Here is a 20,340-nt window from a genome sequence, read left to right as displayed (position 1 = left end):
CTCATACTTCAGCGTGGTTTGTCTCACTCAGTTCTTCCCTTGTTCCCATGAGGTGGGAAATCACCCCATTTTGCAAATGACGACACCACACAGAGATCAGACTCTGGCACTCTGACTCTAGCCGGAGGACGCCCTTGCCCTGGCGGCACCCAGTGAAGGGCACATGGGTCCCTGAAGCCTCCGCCCTTGCCAGTGGCCCAGGGCTGATCAAAGGCACGGAGCTCTGGCCCCTGGTGGAATGGGGCCTCGCATTCCACACGGAGCTGGCCACTCAATGGGGTTGCCCATGCCCCCGAGTTGCCTTGGCTACTGGTTTCCCCTTTAACCCTGAGCCCCTGTTTTCCGAGTGAGTGTGGCTGGTCTTCAGGGAAGGCAGGTAAAGAGGCTGCTGGCGTGAGTCCAGGCCAGAAGGACGTTCCTGCCGCGCCTGCCTGCTTTGGCTGGGCCCCAGGTAGTGTCCCCCTGGGGCCAGGGGCCAGGGGCCTGCTGCCTTCTGGTGGCTGCTCTCAGCACCTGCAGACTAGCATCCACTTTCGCATGTCTGCCCGCTGAACTCTTAGTCACTTGGTGGCCACACTCAACTTTCCCTGTGTGCAGGGCCCTGGGCCAGGTGCTGGGATGTGAGGGGAAAGAAAGTGGAACCTTGTTTCCGGCAGGTATGGATGCCGGGAGCCAGGGGGGCGCGCCTGGGAGGCTGAGAGGGCTGCCTGGAGGAGGCGGCCCTGAACCGATCGATTGCAAGGTGTGGACAGGGCAGGGCTGGGACCTTGCTCAGTCTAAGTTCTGTTCAGGGGTGATTCAGGGTGGCCAAAGCCCTGTGAGTCACCTGGGGCTGGTAAAAGGTCTCCTCTCCTTGGGAGCTCCTGGGCCCAGCTCCTTCACAGGCCAGGGTAGCCCATTAAGCCACGCTTCCTTGCGCCATTTCCTGGGAACTGGGAGTGCAGGCGTCGCTCCCAGGTCACTCCCAGGTCGCTCCCAGGTCGTTAACCTCCCATGGATGCTGGGAATTCTGCCTGTGCCCTCTGGTTGTGGTGAGAGTCATTCCCAAGGGACTTGGGGTGAGGTTTGTTACAGAATATTGAGAGAGGCATCATTGTTATTGGAATCAGTTTCCTTTGCAAAGTGAGAAAGTAGGGAGTGGGGGTTTATAGCTTGAGCATCTAGCAAGGGAAGCCAGTTTGCCCCTCACCCATCCACTGCATTTTTCTGGGTTTCCCGTACACACACACACACACACACAAACTTTTTACAAAATTGTAAGCAGAATGGATACTGTGTGTGCTGACTTATGCACTATAATATGAAGTTTCCTATGTTGCAAGTCTCCACAGTGAATATTTTAATGGCCATGTTATGGTCCACTGAAGGGAAGAATCATTATTTATATTGCCAGAAAGTTCCATGGTTTTTTTTTTTTTTTTTTTTTTTTTTTTTTTTTTTTTTGACTCTTGGAATTCATTCATTCAGCAAATACCTCCTCAGCATCCACCGCAGCTCTCTCCAGACAGGTCAGGTTACAGGTGCCTGAGAGGTCCTGGTCCCGCCCTTGGGGGGCCTGGGTCTAGACCCAGGAACAGCCGGGGGCGGGGGTCTTCCCTCTGTGTTTTGGCGAGAAGGGGTCTGAGGACTGGTGGCAGCCTGGGTGCCCAAATCCAGTTAATGGGAACCAGGTAAAACCACTTTGTCATTAGAGGTGAGAAAGCCGAGGAACGGAAGGGAGCTGAGCTGGGCGATCTTTCTAGAGCTCCTTGGAGGAAGATCTTCCACCTGCTGGGTCCCCCACCCTGTGTGTGCTGGTGGCCAGAAAGCCCCCTTAGAGGAGGTGTGGGAGGCTTGGAAGATAGTCCCCAGTCCCCTGGGAGCCCACACAGAGAAAGTGTGTAGGGGCAGTGGGGGGTGAGGATGGGGGGTCTCAAGTGCCCAGATGCTATGGCAGGCACCCTGGGTTCTGCTGTGGCTCCTCCTCTCCAGGATGACCCAAGAATTGTAGCAGTAAGTTGCAACAGTTTAGTTGTATTGTAAAGAGAAGTTTCAGAATCCTAGTGGCTGCTTCTGAGCCAGGGATGCTTGTAGTGAGGCTGTATTTGGGGTGAGGTGGGCTGGGCACAGGGGAGAAGCTGGTGGCCCAGGCAGGATGCTAGGGGGAGGAGCTGTCTTTGCCCTGGGTTCTTTCTGGTTCCCCGGGAGACGCTTCCTTGCCAGGTGCTGCGCTGTCCTTTCTGCCGATGTGTATGGAGAAGAGCCAAAGGGCTTGCTGCTGCCTGCTCTGGGGAACGAAGGGTGGGACCTGGGACCTGGGGAAGGGCTGCCGTCCTGGGCTCTGCGTGTGTTGGGCTTCGCCCAGGCCCTCCAGCCCACCCAAGCCTGCAGTTTGGCTTTGTGTCAGTGCCAGTGGGATAGAGGTGGTGTCTCCTCAGTGACCCCAAAGCAACAAAAAAAGTAGACCTTAACCTAAGTTGGTTTTGCTACCCTGCCTGGTAACCTGACTTTATTGCTTTAAAATTAGTAATAAGAATAAAATGTGCTTTGAGGGTGTCAGCACTTGGTGGAGATAAAGCTCCCTGGGGTTAAGGTGCTTCGTTGTCTGTTCATTCATCTTCGTCCACCTTTTTCAGTGTTTTGCTAAAGACTGTCTTTCAACTTACACTGTAGTAAATTATTTATTTACTAGCTAGCTAGTTTTTTTTTTTTTTTTTTTTTTTTTTTTTCTTGTAGTATTGGTGACTAAACCCCGGGGTGCTCTACCAGCTCTTTTTTTTTTTTTTTTTTGGTACCAGGAATTGAACCCAGAGGTGGTTTACCACTGAGCCACATCCCCCAGCCCTTTTTATTTTTTATTGAGAGTCAAGGTCTTGCTAAGTTATTGAGGGTCTCACTGAGTTGCTGAGGCTGGCCTCAAACTTGTGATCCTCCTGCCTCAGCCTTCTGAGTGGCTGGGAGCACAGGTGTGAGCCACCAGGCTGGTATTTACTAGCAATTATATTGGAGGAGGGAGAGGAGGGACAGAAGTAGAGAAAGTGGAAGGAGGAGGTGGCAGGGGAGGGGCTGTGGTTCAGAAGGTGCAGCTGGACTTAAATCCCATTTTCCTCCAGTTTGTTCATCAGTGCGTATGGAGTGTTGACCGTAGAGACTGCTGTAGGTTCTGGATGCAGCCCTTGCAGTTTCCATGCTGGTGGGGGACTCCAAGGGCGCTCTTGCACACCCCTCACTGTGGCCACGCAGCGTTAGGCACATGCATGGAGAACAGACGTCAAGTGCAGGGCAGGCCTGAGCTTGCTGGAACTGTCCTAAGAAAGCCCCACAGGTTGGGGGCGTAGACAGCAGGAAAGGATTCCCACGGTCCTGGGGGGACCTCAAGATGAGGCCTCCCTCCCTGGCCCGTAGGCAGCCTGCTTCTCCCTGTGTACTCACGTGGCCTCTTGCATGCCTGTGTCCTGTTGTAAGGACGCAAACCGTACTGGATTAACGCCCACCCCAGGACCTTGTTTTGATTTAATTACCTCTTTCAAGACCTTGTTTCCAAATGTCACATTCTGGGGTGCGGAGGGTCCCATCTGTGAGAGAGGTAAGGGTGTGTGCGCGCAGAGACAGACACCCATGCTCAGATGGCACTCCCATGTCTAGGGACGTTCCGCTGGCTGTTCTTCATTGAGGATGAGCAGGGAGTCCTGCCTGCAGGACGCTTCTCTGCCGGTTGCTTGCCTGACTGTTGGGTCCCAGTTTTCTCACCTGTTAACTGGTTGATGAAACCTGCTTCTGGCGTTCTCTGGGCAGCTAGGTGTGGAACACGCTCAGCAAGGTGCCGCTTCACGAGGGACCCCAGCAACCTCAGGCCCTCCCTGGCCGTGCCTCCTCTGCTCCCTGGTTCTACTTCCCATCAGTGCACTTCGGGTACAGCCAGAGGAATGTTTTACCCCATTTGTTTACAATGAATCAAAATAAATAAATTTTTTAAAAGTTGGAAATCATAATAATGAAAAGAAACATAAATGCTAAAACACACACACACACACACACACACAAAACAAAACAAAAAACCCACGTCAGGGCCCCTGGGCCACCTGCCTTCTGCCCAGTGCACTCAGACAAGTGTCCTTGGAGATGGCCCCTCCCCTTGGGTGCCCCTCCCCTTGGATGCGCCATAAACACTTTTTACCCCAACACGGAGTAGAAAATTGGCATGGGGTAGCAACTTCAAACACCCTGGCTGGCCAGTGTTGGGCACTGCGGCTGATCTGAGTACACCTCCTGGGCCACCCCAGTCCCCTGCGTGCTCCTGACATGCTGAGCTTGCTTCCCCTGCCTTGGTTTTCCTTGTCTGTGAGTGAGAAGAAATTGCAGGGAGGGTTTTGGTGCTCAGCTTTATCATTATTGTGAATTTTATTCATGTGCGGTTTGTCCAGCACAGTGACCAGGCACAGTGACACACAGTTATAGTCCCGGGGCCTGGAGGCTGAGGCAGAAGGATCACAAGTTTGAGGCCAGCCTGAGCAGCTTACAGAGATCCTGACTCAAAATAAAAAATAAAAAGGGCTGGGGATGTGGCTCAGCGGTAGAGCACCCCCAGGTTCAGTCCCCAGTCACAGACCCCCATCTGGTTTAATCTGTTTTTCCTATCACTTTATAAAACTGTATGTCACATCCAGATTATTACAATTAAAATCTCACAGTCCCATGAGGGTGGCAGAATCAGTGTCCCCATTTTATAGCAGGGAATGTTGAGACTCCAAGAGCCTAACAAGCCCCGGGTGTTAAGAGATCTAAGATCCTTTCCCAGATGCTGCTTTTCAGGCCAGTTGTTTTCCACATCTGCTTCCGTTGCCCGCCTGCCTTGTGCCACGTAAGCCATGGCGTGGGTAATATTTGTGGAACCCGGTTTGTAGACTTTGTGTGCAACTGTGGGGCAGTAGGCACGGACTCCGGTTCCTTGTTGGCCTCGTGGTGCCAGGTTTCTGTCAAATCCAGCCCTTGCTGTTCCATCTGTCCGTCTGAGACGATGGGCAGGTGGGGTGAGCTGTGTCCGCCCAGCTCCTGCGGTGGCGGGGGGCGCACCTGGCTTCTGTTCCTCTTTCCTGGCCTCCTCTGCCACCACCTCCTGAGCCCACCATCCTGCTGTTCACAGTCTGGCCTGCCACCCTCAGTGGCTTCCTGTTGAGGAGGAGGAAGAGGAGGAGGAGGAGGAGGTACAGCGCCAAGCTGGGGGCAAGCCTCGTTTGGAGATCATTTGCAGCTACCGAGCTCTGGAATCCACGTACTCTCCCCTGACAGTCCCCACCCTGCCCCCAGCTCCATCTGCAGATAGGTCCCTGCGCTTCTCCAGCTAGAACTCCAAGACTCCAAGCCCCGTGTCAGAGAGGAAGAAATAGTGACCTTCCATTAAGTGGCAGACCAAGGATCTGACAGAGCCTCAGAGCCTTGGTGTCCTCACGGTGGGGACACTGGGCATGCCAGGCTGAGGGTACTTGTAGGTGCTAGGCCCTGTGCGTGTGTACACTGCAGGATCATACGTGCTCTTGGAAGAGCGGAATGTTAGAGGCTGCTTCCGTTCGCAGCCAAGTCCCAGGCTTTAATTATCTTTGGTTTGAAAGAGCGGAGCCCCCTGCCCAGCCCCGCCCAGGCCTTTCTTCTGGCTTTCAGACAAGAATGCAAAGAATGTGATCCTCCTGCCGACCTGAGCCGAGATCAGGGGCTGGGGCCAGACTCAGGCTCTTCTGGACTTTGCCAGGCAGCTTTGTTGTGCCCGGACCCTGGGACATTCCGGATTGGTTGTGGTTGGTTGGGAGTCCTGGACAACTCCGGACTCACTAAATTCCTGGGTTCCTGGCTGTTCTGAGCCATCTCTCCCGGACAAGAGAGGAGCAGTGATGGGGAGACAACCGCCCCCATCTCCTAGAGCAATCAAGACATTTGGAGGGAAGTATGAGGGTTGGTGTCAGCCAGGGGATCGGTTAGGCTGTGCCTGCTGTGGGACAGGGAAGCTCAGGGTCACCTCTGCACTTTCTCCTGCCTGATCACATCACAGCTGCCGTTGCCAGGTCCTACCAGGAGCCTGGCAGGATGTCCCCTGCGCATCTGCTGCCTCATTTCATCAGGGGCAGGGATCAGAACCCTCATGAGACCTGTGGAACCCATTCACATTTGGGGCTTCAGACACCCCTGCCTTGGAGGGGCTGCTGTGTCTAGGGCGGTCACTTGAAAAGCTCTCAGATCAAAGCACTAGTGGCTCTTACTTAGCTGTCCATATGGTCCTGCAAAGTGGGCTTGGTAATCCCCATTTTACAGATGAAGAAAAGCAGTTCAGAATGATTAAATAACCGGGCCAGTTAGCCAGTGAGTGGAGGCTCCAGCACTCACATCCAGGTCAGCCGACTCAAGAGTGCCCCGCGTTCCTCCTGGCCCCAGCACCCTCTGGGGTGTGCATGTGTCTTCTTGCACAGGCCTGTGCCTACCCAGGTGTGTGCGCGGAGTGGGGAGGGGCTGGGCTCAGCACTCCTCCCCTGCGGGATGGTGGGGCCTGAATCTGGCAGCTCCCTGGGGCAGGGGTGCTGTTCCTTCCTCCTAAAGTGCAGCCTTGGCCACTTTGGAACCAGACTGGCTCTGGTAGAGGAGTAGTTCTTGGTGGGTGGTAAAATAAGCAGCAGCCAGATTGCTGGTGCAGGGCGTGGTGAGCTCATCCTGCCGGCAGCCCCTGCTCCAGGACTTCTGGGGTTGGCCAGGCTCAGACAAGGGTGCTGTGCGAGCCGCTCCAGGAACTGCAAGTCCGTCATTTGCACAAGTGTGAGATAAATGGATTGTCTTCTCCACGTCTGTCTGGATCGTCCTCCCTGCGGGAGGAGGCGCAGATGCAGCTTGTCCCCCAGCTTCTCTGCAAAGCTTGGCTCTGCTCCGTGCGCCTTCTTGTGCCCAGGGCTGGCATTGTGCTCACTCAGTTGAGAACAGACCCATGGGGTGGAAGGGAGGAGACACAGGAAGCCCTAAAGGGTCAGGTTTCTTCCTCTTGGAGGCCGGGCAGTTGAAGGGGCTCCAGGTGGCCCAGGGGCTACCCTCCCTCTCACACACATGCAGACTCCTGCAGGGGATTTGTCTGGTCACAGCCCCACAGACCTTTTCATGAGAAAAGTCTTCGCCTGTGTCTTTGGAGGGTAAGGAAGGAGGGGATCCCTCTCCAGGTCCTCATGCCTTAATCTTGGTGGAAAAGGGGTCCACAGCACCCCTCTCCCTTCAACAGCCTCCAACAAATTCTCAGAGGGGCCCTCAGCCATGACTAGAGAAACGGAGACCTTAGTTTTCTCGCTCATACCACTTGTGTGTTTGTAGCCATCAAGGCCCGAGTACCCAGGCACGAGGGTCTGTTCATGAGAGTCCGGTTCTGCTGCCCAGGTGTAGCTGGGAAGTATCTTGCTTGAGCTCGCCACTAGGCTTACCTCCACAGGACAGTGGCCTCCCTCCTCTCTCGAATTAGGCCTTTGCTCTCCCGTCACTTCTGGGCATCTCTTCAGCATGTGGCTAGGGCTGGAGATGGAGTGGCGTCTTACTGTGTTTTATTATAACCAGATTTGATCCGGACTCTTGCGTTCTTCCCCCTTCCTTCGTTTGTGGGTGCTGGTACTAAGGCTTGAACTCGGGCCCTCACACACGCCAGGCAAGGACTCTACCTCTCAACTACATCTCCAGCCCTTTTAACTTTTTATTTTGAGTCAGGGTTTCACTGAGTTGTGGAGGCTGGCCGTGAATTTGCAGTCCTCCTGCCTCAGCCTCTCAAGTAGCTGGGACTACAGGTGTGCACCCACCATGTCATTACCTAGTCTCCCTGAGCTTCCGAATCTTTCCTGTTTATGCGGAGGGGCCAGCGCGGCACCTGCCTTAGCTTTGTGAAAGGGGACCGGGTCTGACACGGGCCAGGTTGTTGAGTTGCTGTGGCTGCCTCCTTACCTGCCTGGGGTTGGACCTGCACAGAGATTCCCCCCGACTTTGGACTTGAGTTCTGCCTGGCCTAACTCGCGGAGTGATCTTGGGTCAGTCGCCGGAGTAGTCTGCAGCTCTTCGGCCCAGTGGAGGTGGAGTCAGGTTTTTCAAACTGTCAACTGAGATTCCTGGTGGGTGGTGAAATTACTTCAGTGGGTGGCAACCAGTATTTTTAGAAATGAAATAAAATAGGCTCTGAATGGAAAAAGAGTGCACAGCATGTATACATTCATGAAGTTTTATTCCATATGTTTGTATTTGTGATGAAAAGTTTTAAAATTTAAATTTTAAAAAACGGAGCCAGGGATATAGTTCAGTGATAGAGTGCTTCCCTGGCGCGTGCCAGGCCCTGGTTCTAACGCAGCACCACAAGGATAAAGGTGAATATGTACACATAAATATATACGTATGTACATGCACGCGCACACACACGTGTGTGGTTCTGTGGTTTGAGATTTAAAACAAAACTCCCAAAACAAAGCTCCAGCATGGGATGCTTGGGGGCCACGTGCAGGCCTGCCGCTCTCTCCGACAGGTCTGGGGTCGAGTCCCGTCTGGGACTCCGGCCGCCACGGCAGCTGAGCCTTGCAGGATCAAACTCCTTGACTGAAGCGCTTGACAAAATTCTGGGAAGTGAGCTGCATTCCTGGGGTGGGATAAATCATGTCGAGTTGGGTTAGGCAGGATGTGACTTCAAGCCCCTGAAGTGGTCTGAGGGCAGCGTCTCTGACTGACTCATTGTGAGCTCAGCCGGGCACAGAGTCTTGAGAGAAGGGGCTGAGGTTGTGGGGGAGGGCCTGGCCTGCCAGGGCCGCTCAGCGCTGCTCCAGTGGCCGCTAGGCCCCCACAGTGCTTCTGTGAGTGGGGCCTTGCGGAGGAGGGGCAGTGATGGCCTGGCAGCCAGACCTGGGGCTTGGGGTGGGGCCACCTCGTCTGCACATCCTCTCCAGCTCCTCCTGGGGCTCCTGGGGGCAGCTGGGGCTGCCTCCACTTACAGGAGGAGAAGTGAGGCCAGGGGCCAGGTCAGCCTGGCAGCATGCTCTGTGGGCCAAGTCCTGGGTCTGGCATCCCTCGCCCGGTCGCTGGCCTCCTAGGTGTGGTTCTGAGACGTCTGTGAAGGTCAAGAGGGTCACGTCTGAAAGCCTCCCCTCCTCAGGGATGAAGCTCATGATCAGAGTCCACCTAAATGACTGATCGGTCCAGGAAGATTATTGCTGAGCCGTGTGGCCAGCCGTGTGTCTCCTGGAAACAGGACGGGTTAGTGTGCATCAGCTACAGCTGGCAGTGCAGTGGAAGGCATGGGGACAGTGACGATCCTTGGCGGCCACTGAGAAGCCCTGCCCTGGCTCCCAACGGGAAGAGGCAAGCCATGTGATCATCACATTGATGTTTGGACAAAAAGTTTGGGATTATGTGACAGAAGCTGGGTATGGTGGCGCACACATGTAATCCTAGTGACTTGTGAGGCTGAGGCAGGAGGATTGCAAGTTCAAGGCCAGCCTCAGCAGTTTAGTAAGACCTTGTCTCAAAAAATAAAAAGGGCTGTGATATAGCTCTGTGGAAGAGTGCCTCTGGGTTCAATCCCCAGTACCAGAAAGTGGGGGAAGTGGGTGGCAGAGACTTTATTTTATTGAGCTTGACTCCTGGAGTTTGGACCCTGGAGAAGTCTGTATCCTTCCTCACTACTTCGGGTCACTTTAGATTAGGATTTATTCAGCACACACCTCATGCTGGGCAGCAAGGCCCCAGTGGGGACGAGATTCTGTTCTTGCCTTATAGCCCCCTTTCCATGGGGAGAGGCAGGATAACTATTGGTGGACGTTGCTATAGAACTCAGGTTTAAAAAATCATAGCATAGTGCCAGCTACCTAACCTAGCATGGGTGAGGCTCTGGGTTTGATCCAGTACCCCTCACCATGCACAGTTTAAGAAAAATTAAAATAGAAGAATATTTTAATATTACTAAGAGAATAACAACCCCAAATGTCTGGTGGATTTTGAACTGAGGGTCTTCAGAGCTGTCCAGTTCCCGATCTCGGATTGTACTTCTCAGCAGTCGCATGATGTGGACTCAGAAAACCAGCACGTTCCCATTGAGACGGAGGCAGTGTAATTAAATCTTTTGAGTACGGTTATTTTTCTGCCTTGGGTTTCAGCAGACTGCTCACATGTTTGAGGAAAGAAAAACCATTCGATCAGCGGAACCAGAGGGAGGAAAGCTTCGCAGCAGGAGTCTGCAGAGTCTGCAGGGCTCAGGTTGCCCCCGCGTGTGTGGGCAGCCTCCAGCGGGCTCAGGGGGGCCGTCTGCAGCAGGGCACGGCCAGCCCGGGAGTCTGTCAGCCCTTTCAGACCTGGGGGGAGGTGAGGTCGGCGCCCCGCAACTTGCTTTTCTTTGCAGTTTCTCCTGGCGGCTGAGTGAAAGTTCATTACCAAGGAGGTGAGACACACGTGTGATCTCACTGCAGAATATTGAACCAGTTAAAAGCAAAGCCATGTCCATGTAGAAGACTCATCCGCAGATCAGCTCCAGGTGCTGCCGGCCCAACTCTGGGCCGAAGCGGCCACCCACCCTTCCTCTCTCCTCTTCCTCTCTTCCTCCCCTTTGCCTCCATCCTGCAGACATTAGCCCTGAGGACAAGAGGGGTGGCCCTTGGCGTGGCCGTTCTGTGGGTAGCCAGAGTCCCAGAAGACACACCCAGGCACTGCAGACGGTCAAGTACTGTGGCGCAGCCTCACTGGGGACCTCACCATGCAGCGGGGCTGTCAGCTCACTGCGACTGGCTCAGTCTCTGCTTGGCAAGAGGGGCAGGGGGACAGTCCTGTCTTGGAGGAGGTCTCAGGGGCAGATGGCAGGGAGACAGAGGCAGAGGTTCTGGGACCAGGTTCTGGGAGAGGGGAAGGGTGTTAGGAGGGTGCCTGGAGGGCCCGGCACAGCGGAGAGATCTGGAAGGACTGCCCAGTCTGCCTGGGGCCAGGACAGTGGAGGGTGGTGCTGGGTGTCTGGCAGGCCAGCGGGCTGGAGGGAGTGGGTGCGTTCCAGAGGCCAGGTAGCTTCTCTGGGCCGGGGGGCTCCCGTGCCGAAGCGACAGGGCTGTCTTCAGCTCACTGCTTCCGCCCTGCCTGAGTCAGTCCTCTAAAGGAAGGGCGTCTGCAGACGTCCGAGCCTGTGGATCCATGACCCTGAGACGGTATCTTCGTGGCGGGGAGACCCTGTCGGGCAGTGCATGCAGTCAGCGTGACACGTGCCGCCAGGTCTGTGCCAAGGTACTTTGGCAGACTGGCCCAAGAGCTCCTGGGACGCATCCTCTCACCTGGGAGGAAGAGGCTGGCGCTGGCGTCAGCTCCCAGGACCCTCCTGCGCCAGGTTCTTGGGAGTCCTGAGAGGTGGGACCTGGCGCCTTAGTCTCAGGGCGTTTAATCCCTTCCTCCCCAGCCCAGGCAGGGAGCCACTTCCCCACAGGTTGCCAGACCCCTGGCCTGGCCTGGCACTTTCCCACCCCTGCTCTGGCCACCCGCTCAGCTGAGGTCAGGAAGGGTGATCTCTTTAAAATACAGATCTGATGACGTCATCCTCCCTGGTTGTGGCTACAGTAAGGTCCACATTCCGAAATGGCCGATAAGGTCCTGGGAACTGGCTTTTTTTCAGCTCATCTCAAGCCAAGCACCCCACCCCACTTGCCGTGTAGCAGCAGGGAAGCCACACTTTTTTTTTTTTAAGTGGATTAAATTTATACATACTTCTGGGATACATATTTGTACATGCTTGTAACATAATTTGGTCAGTTTCATTCAATTCTGGTGTCGTTTTGAAAGAAGAATTATTGGACTCGGGGTATAGCTCAGTGGTAGAGCGCTTGCTTCGCACTAGGCCCTGGGTTCAAGTCCCAGCATTGCCAAAAAAAATTATTTTTGAATTGACAAATAAGCATAGTATGTAGCACAGCTTATTTTAGAGATGTGCTGGTGTCCATTGATGACCTGAACTTTGCTGGGTACCAGCAGACCCTGCCTTACACAGGCAAATGCCAACCCATCTCAGTGTCCCTGGATCCTCTGGAGTCATCCAGTCCCTTCCTGCAGCCTTTGAGGAGGGAAGAGTGAAGGGGGTGGGCTCTGGGCCCTAGGCTCTGGAGCTAGATTCCTGCCTGGCTTTTCTCTGGTCTGGTTTCCTTATCTGCTCGGCATCAGCAGGAGCGCGGGAGCTGGGGTTGGAAGAGGGCTATGGAAACAAGCCCGGCTTCTTCTGTAAGCAAACAACATTCCTGAGGCGGGAGGAACAGCCCCCTCTGTTCCTTCTCTGCTTCTATCTCTTGGGCTCTGGACAGCCAGGAGGACCCACTCGTCCCCCAGCCTGGGGACAGTTAGTATGTGGGTGGGGTTGGTGGGAAGGCTGCTGTAAGGTTGTTGACCCTGGGGCCCGAGTGACCACTTCAGGACCCTCCCTGTGGACACTGCCATCTAGCCCTGGTGTTTGGCGGGAAGACTCCATTGTCTTGCTGAGCCTGAGGGCGGCCCCTGCCTGTAGGTAGGACGCCTTGCAGGTGGGAAAGCCGAGGTGGGGTTAGGTGACTGCAAACCAGCCCTTCACTGCCGGCCTCGTGCCCCCGCCCCGCAGAGTAGCATCTCCCAGACCAGCCTGGAGTCCTTCAGGTACTCCCGGGTGCCCAGCCCCGCTGGACGGAGCTGCAGGTTCCTTGCTGCAGGCTCTCAGGACCTTGGTGTGTGGTACTGCTCTGCGTCCTTGTCCCCTATGGGTGGGGAACCTGGAGAGAGTCTCTAGGCTTTCAGAAACTTCAGGTGTCCTTCCTAGGAAGGTTAGGTGGGGTTCACTAGGTCGGCGAGAGCGTAGCGGAGTGGCAAATACCAGGTTCTGTGCCAAGAACTCAAGTTACTCGGATGGGAGGCTTTTTTTGGTACTGGGGATTGACCCCAGGGCTGCTTTACCACATCCCCGTCCTTTTTAGTTTTTAGTTTGAGACAGGGTCTCACTAAGTTGCCGAGGGTCTTGCTGGCCAGAGCTGTTTTTTCTTATTCTAAAGCTAGGATTTTGCGGTGCAAATAACTTCAAGGTCACAGGAATTGTGAGCAGGGGACTTGGGATGTAAACCCAGGTCTGTCTGGCCCCAAAGCCTTGCCCATTTCATCCTGTGGTGCCCTACAAGCATTTGCAGAGCCAGCGTCCCTCTGCGGCTGGGGGTTTTGCCAGTTCCATCTCTTGTGTTCTGAGCTGACGCCAAGGTGGGTGACTGGCACTTGCTAGGCAGGTGCACAGGCTGAGCGCTCTGGGGCCTGCTCAGGGCATCCTAGCAGGAGCAGGGCCCCTTCATCCAATGTCCTTTTCCATCCTTGGTCTGGCAGCAGGTGGCAGTACCTCCATGTTGGTTAATAGGGGGTGCTGGAAGGTTCTAGAAAACAGATCACTTAATCCTATTCAGAGCTTCTTGAGGGTGGGCAATAAATTATCTTCACTGCTATTTTTGGGCTAAAAGCCCAAAAAGTTCCTTTTTGTTTGGAGGTATAAAAATCAGTCTGTAAATGACATGGTTTGTGTAGCAGATGAGGTGGCCGTGAGCGTCACTTGTGGCCGCAGGCTGAGTCTCCTTGCTCTCTCCTCTGCACACAACCTGAGGATTTCTTAGCCTCTTAGAAGCCTTCACTATTCACTGCTTCTGTGTCTCTGCCTTGTTCCTTGTTGATTGGCGGATCAGTCCACTCATTCATTGGTCAGGAGACTAGAGCTGAGCCCTGCTCCAGGCATTGTGCTAGACACTTGGAGTGGAGGTGATGGAGATCTGATCCCTGTCTCCAGATACACCTGCAAGTCATTAAGTCCCGCAGTGTGGTTCCTGCCATGGAGATGAGTGCAGAGCGGGACTTAGCCACAGTGAAGTAGGGCCTTTCGAAGGTGGAAGCGTGTGAGCCGAGATCGAAGAGGGTTCCTGGGACAGAGCTCGTGTTTTCTCTGAAGCCCAAGCAGAGTGGGGTATGAACAGGGAATTGATTGTGTGGAGCTGGGAAGGACAGCTGCAGAAAGGAAGGGCCGGGGGAGCTCTGGAGAGCCACCCGTGGTTCACCAAAGGCTGTGCACCAGGAGATGGTTGGGATGTGGAGAAGGTGTGGCGCTATCCAGCCATTTGACCTGAGCGACTACTAATATCCATAAAATAGGAGGTAGTATAGACAAATGTGAACCGTGAGTCATCCCAAAGGTAGCTGGGAGCACTGATCCGAGGGCACTGTAGGAGAAGCCAGGGGGCCAGGAGGAGGCCCGGCAGGGGAAATCCACAGGTGAGGAGTCTTGGGTGACATCGCGGGGGTGGGGGGCAGATGGACAGTGTCTTTCCTACACATGGAGACCCAGAAGTGGTGGCAGACCCGGGGAGACGGGGTGGGTGCTCCATGAGAGGCCGCTCTTTGGGATGTGCTTCCATGAGTTTGAGGAGTGCAGAGTCGAGGGCCAGGTGGGAAGCGACCCATCTGGGTATCAGTAGTGGGAGCCTGGACTCCCTGAAACAAACCCTGACTGGCCACAAGACATCCACTAAGTAGTATTTGGTGGAATTCCCAGGATGGGGCAAGTTGGCACAGCCGTGGGAGCAATCTCTGCCCCCAAACGTGGCTGCACCTGCCTTCCATGACGCACCTGGACCGAGTGATGGCGGGTGAATCACAGGCTGAGCTGCCGAGTTGGGGTGGCGAAGGAGCTTCATACCTTGCTCAGGCAGGCACAGCAGCTTCTTTGGCTTGGTTTGTGTATTTATTTTTAAATTGGAGTATTTAGGGTCTTTATTTTTTGTGGGGTTGAGGATTGAACTCAGAGCCTTGTGCTTGCTAGGCAAGTGCTCTACCACAGAGCTACATCCCTAGCACCTGTGATCTTTACAGCATAGGCCAGATCTCAGATACCTGGGAGCTGAAGCCAGAGTATTGCAAAGTCAAGGCCAGCCTGGGCAATTTAGGAAGACTCTATCAAATTAAAAATTTTTTAAAAGGACTGGGCCTTGGACTCACTATACATGTGTGTGTGTGTAACATGCAGGTGAATGTAGGTTGAATCTAGGTCAGCTCTGTTTTTACTGTGCTAGGTGGTGGTACACATCTGTAATCCCAGAAACGGGAGGCTGAGGCAGGAGGATCATAAGTTTGAGGTCAGCCTTGGTAATTTAGCGAGACACTGTCTCAAAACAAAAAATGAATACAAAAATTTTTAAAAGAGCTGGGGATTTAAGCTCAGTGATTTAAGCTCACCCCTGGGTCCATTTCCCAGAACTGTCAAAAAAATTTTTTTTAAATTCAATCTGTTACAAGAACAGTCATTCCTAGATGGAAGTACCACCCATGCTGGCCGTTGTCTGGGTCCCAGAGTCCTTTTGCCCTGAGGACTGTTGTCTCGAGGAGATCTGGCACGGGCACTTCAGAGCCCGGAGAGGACTCGCCATGCAGGGCTCTGGCTTCACGGTGGCCTTGTTCCCCCAGCTCCTCAGAGCAGTGGTCTCCGTGGGGGAGGTTTTGCTTCAGTCCCCACACTGGGCTGTGTCTCCATGTCTTTACTGTCATACTGGGGACTAGTGGCCTCTAGCTGGCAGAGCCCCGGATTGCTCTAAGTATCTTACAATGCCAGGCCTTCCCCACACAGCAGATGTTTATCTGACAACAGATGCTGAAAGAATACTGCTCTTCCTGGTCACGTCGTTTTCATGTAATTTATTTTTTCAGTGCTGGGGACGGAGACCAGGGCCTGGCTTGTGCTAGGCAAGCGCTCTAGCGGGGACCGCGTCCCAGCCCAGTGGATGCATGACTCACAGACGGCCGCACTCTTTCCGAATGTTGGCTCCCTCTTCTCCTGGGACCCTGGATACTTGTCTACCTTCTCCTCCCCTCCTCAGCAATTTTCTACCCGGCTTCAAGAACTCCGCCTGACGCCATAGCCTTCCTGACACCCCCGAGCTTCCATGTTTTCACCCGAGTCCCGTCTCTTTGTTGCTAGGGTGAGCTGCTGGTCCCTCTGCCCGGCCTTCTGGAGTCTGGAGGTAGAGCTGGCTACTGACGTGGCTGTCCCGCCACAGGGGTACCCACGGGATGGGCACGCCGACTGTGTCCCATGCCTGCACACAGCAGCTGTGGACAGGCGGTTCTGTGAAACACAGATGGCAGCAGTGTGGTGGCAGTGGCTCTCACACGGCAAGTGGTCTCCGCTTATCCTTCCTGCGCCTCTCCCCCGGGCGCCCTGTGTCGGCTGTTGGGTTCCGCGGGGGCTGGCTCTCCGTTTCTGTACCATGGTGCCCGCACTGCCGCTTCAGCTGGTTGTGGGTGCTCTGGCCTGTCACCCGCTACGGGATTAACCCCGTGGGACCTTTGCTTCTTTGTCCTGTAGTTGCCTGCTGTCCTCAGTATGTACCAGTCAATAGGTGAAGCTCATGGTTCTGAGGATTTCTGTGAGGTTGGAACCACTGCTCTCATGGAACCTTCCTTCATTGTGGAATTCTGGACTTTATAACTTCGTTCAGTTTAAAATCAGCTGCCACAGGAGAGAGAGTACGTGCTCTCTGTGTCCTCCCTGGGCTGGGGTGGGGAGGGAGAACACCGAAGCCAAGGGTCTGTTGCGTACGTCCTTGCTTAAGCAGGAACAGGGCTTCCAGCCTCTGCAGAGCGGCTGCCAGGCTCTGTGAACTGGACCCTTGGTGTGCCCAGGCCAGTGGGGATTAGGTGGCCCATCTCTGGGGGCAGGCTCAGGAAGACTGTGGCTCTGGCGATTCAACTTGTGGGTACAGAGTCCCTTGCGCAGGCCAGCGGGGAGATGGGTGTGCTTGGAGGACACGTCCCGTCCAGCTGCCTAACCACGGGGTCTCTGGTTTCTGCCCATAACCCCATGACCACAGCGGGAAGGTGGTGTGGAAACTGAGCACAGAGCATGGTCTCACGGTCTCAGTTTGAACCTGGGTTTGGTGGCCTCTCTGAGCCTCGTTTCCTCACCTGTAAACGACTGTGATGACAGACGGCTGTGAAGCCATCATCGGTGGGGCGAGGAAACCAAGTACTGTCCACATCACTCGCCAGGAGCCCGCGGCTCCCAGGACTTGGCCAGGGTCCTGACGTCTGGGGCTGGGGAGGCAGATAGGCCTTGCCTTAAGGCCAGCAGTTTGTTTTATGAAAGAAGAAAGAGGACGGGGGCGCAAAGACCGACGGGAAACGGAGGAACAGCAGGTCCAGTGGGTGTCCTGGGCGTGGAGGAGGCAGAGACCCAAGGAATCACATTTTGGGTTGAAAGGAGAGGTTTTGGTCAACCCATTTGCTTTCGGTTTCATCATTTCCTGAGAGTCCTAATTTAGCCTCGGTTGTGTCCTGCTCGATGATGGCCTAAAAAGGCAACTGCTTGGGTTTCGGGAGTTGGCCTGGAACCCACAGGAAGCCACCACGGAGGGCGTGGCTCACCCGCCGCAGTCTCTACTGGACCCGGGCCACCGCTTCCCTTCGCCCCTGGGCGCCCGCCAGCCCCCAGACCCTCCCCAGGCTCTGCTGGCGACTCCCTGAGGGGCCCCCAGCTCAGCCGCTGAGCGCTCCCCACGAACAGCCTGCCCACGGGGCTCCTCGAATCAGCCCCCTAGGACAAGTTGGAGGGCACAGATCGGGTGCAAGAGGGCTCCTGCTCCCAAGAGCCCATGTCGGGAGGTGCACCAAGTCAGAGGAAGACGCCCCAGAGCAGTCAGTTAAAAACTTCAGGGGACCCTGGGCAGCGGTCAGGTGATGGACAAGGAGGCCTTGGGGTCAGAGTCCTGAGTTCCAGTCCTCATCCCAGCACTTCTCTCCGAGCTGCTGCAGCAGCACCTGTCAGTGCAGGATTGATTGGGACGAAGGGATCAGTGCGCCCCGCCAGGACAGGTCGGAGGAGGGAGGCGCAAACGGGAGTTTCCACAGGAAGCTGATTCGGGGTGGGTGAGTGCTTCAGGAATTTAGGGCAGATTTTTCTTCAGTTCTTGAAAGTCTTTATATTTGCTGTTTAGACAAGTTTCAAAGAGGCCATTTAGCGGGTCTCAGCACAGGGTGGAAGTGGCCTCACACAGCAACTGCACAGGGGACGCGCCCCCAGAGCCCTGTGCAGAGTGCTCCTCGCTGAGTACCCCGGTTATAAGGCAGGGAAGCCGAGTGTTGCCAAGGAGCTCTGTCCACTGGGCCCTGCAGAGGTGAGCTGTCCAGGCCCAGGAGCCTCCTCACCTGCCAAGGTGGGAACGGAAGCTCAGCTGCAGAGCTGGCCCTGTCACTGAATGTGGCTGCTCTGTCCAGGCAGGCGAGGGGCCCTTGTGTGTTGTGACCCTTGCGGGCCCCCACCCAGCCAGCCACGTGTCGATCCTGGCACTGCTGCTGACCCACATCATCCAGCAGAGCTGTCCTTGGCTGGGCCAGGCAGGGCCCGGCCTCGTTTAATGAAAAGCCCTGCTGTAGGGAGGTGCCGGGCACGTGGGGCTGTGCAGGGCCGCCTTCCCGGGAGGCCTTGGAGGAAGAGAGGCCAACCTCTGCCCTCTCCCGGTGCAAGAGGTGTGGCCTGGTCTCCAGGCCTCTGCAGCCACCAGGGGTGGACAGCACTGGCCCTTGACTGTCCCGCTGCCAAGGTCTGCAGGGTGGGGTGGGGATCAGGTGGGATTCTTCCTCTGCCCGGCAGCTGTGGCCTTCTTGGCCCCCCGGAGCCGCCCCACTGACAACAAAAGCAGAGCAAAGGTCTACCCAGGTTCTGGAGCAGGATGGGCGCCAGCTGCCTGCAGCCTGGAGGAGCCTGGGGCCTGCTGAGAGCCAGCCTCCGATGTGGGTTCTTTGCTGTTGGTCACCCCGGGGCGTGTGTCGCTGGGATGCTGTAGCTCTGAGGAGGCTGTCCCCTCACGGTAGTAACTGAGGGAGGGAGATACTGATTGTAACACGCTGCACTCTGACGGGCCACGTGCTCCAGCCTCCCTGCTGTCCAGAGCAGCACTCCTGCTGTTGCATTCAGCTTCTTCATCTCCGTGACAGAACTGGGCATCTCTGGGCAGGTGACTTGCCCTCTCTGAGCCTGTTTCCTCGCCTATTGTTGGAGATGATAAGAGCTCTTTTCCAGGGTGAAGTGAGGTGGTGAATACACTGGGCTTCATGCTGGTTGGTGGATACTTAATACCATTTCCCTCCTCTTCTTGGTAGGAATCTTGAGAATGTGCCCACAGGTGCCATCACTGACCCAGGGTAGAGAAACTCTTAACCCGTAGCAAACTTAGGATCCGGGGAGGTTCAGGCAGTTCCCCTCTGGGCATCGATGACGGCTTGTCTTACTCTCTGGTTTGAGGGCTGGGAGAGCCTGGGAACCAGCAGCTGGCGGGGCCTGTTGCAGCTCCTGAGCGGCAGGGATGTACAGGAAGCCCCTTGGCCTGTGTTCACCCGAGCACAGGGAGGCAGAGGACCCCTGGGCCTGACTCCAGCAGGGAGGCCTTGGTTCACCTGGGTGGCCTGGCCAGCGTGAGCTGCCAGCAGTGACCCTCGGCTGGTTGGTGCTGCTGGTTTAGACCCCAGGGAAGCTGGAGACTGCCGGGCCTTCACAGCCACCTCCACTAACTGTGGGCCCCGTTTTCCCTCTGGGTGGTCCTGCTGGGCCAGTGTGCCCTGGTCTCCTGCAGGGTTTGCTTGAGCAAAGCCACGGCTGGGGGTGCTGCTGAGCCTGCCCAGCCACCTTGGACTTCCCTCCCTGCTGTCGGGAGAGAGTGCCAGGCCTCCAGGAAGACGGCCCCTCCTGGAGTGTCCAGGGGAGCCCCTCAGCCTCGACCTGGAAGCCCTGTAAGGAGCCAGGTACGAAGACCGGGCGCTCGAGTTTCCCTTTGTTCTCTAACTCCCCAGCCTCAGCCTCCTTGGCATCTGGGCCCCTGGTGGAATCTGGAAACACCAAAGGATTTGCATCTGGGGAGTGTCTGGAATTCCGAGGTGGCAGGGAGCTCATCTCATGCAGGGAAGAGCGTCCTTGTCCTGAGCCTGGGCTGGAGCACCTGACGGCTTCCATGGTGGCGGAGGGGGGCCGTGGGGGGGGCGGCGCTGAGCGTCTCCAACCAGGGTTTCAGGTCCTGGTTCTGGCTCACCTAGTCCTTAGGGGTCCCAGCCTGTACCTCTGGGCTGGAATGACTGGGAAGGCCCAGGAGAGGGGGTCAGAAGTCCTCACTGGGTGACTCTGGACATCCCGTCATCCCGGGAGCCTCTCTGCTCATTGGTAAATGGGGGGATTACACTGCGCACCTCACCTAGTAGGCAGGATGAAGCTCTTTCAAGATGGCATGTGCAAGCATTTCACCAGCTGTGAAGCCCTGTGGATGCAAGGGATTATCATATCCTCATCTTAATTTTTCAGCTGAGTTTTGAAAAAACTCA

At 55.6% G+C, this 20,340-nt stretch overlaps 1 protein-coding gene across 1 annotated transcript in view; it reads left to right on the top strand.

The window, feature by feature from the left end:
• Window positions 1–20,340, top strand: part of Myh9 (myosin heavy chain 9) — an 80,878-nt gene that overhangs the window by 8,202 nt on the left and 52,336 nt on the right. The gene's annotated exons all lie outside the window — the stretch shown is intronic.

This window comes from Sciurus carolinensis, chromosome 4, assembly GCF_902686445.1.
Source record: "Sciurus carolinensis chromosome 4, mSciCar1.2, whole genome shotgun sequence".
NCBI lineage: Eukaryota > Metazoa > Chordata > Mammalia > Rodentia > Sciuridae > Sciurus > Sciurus carolinensis.
This window is presented reverse-complemented; position numbering and strand designations above follow the sequence as displayed.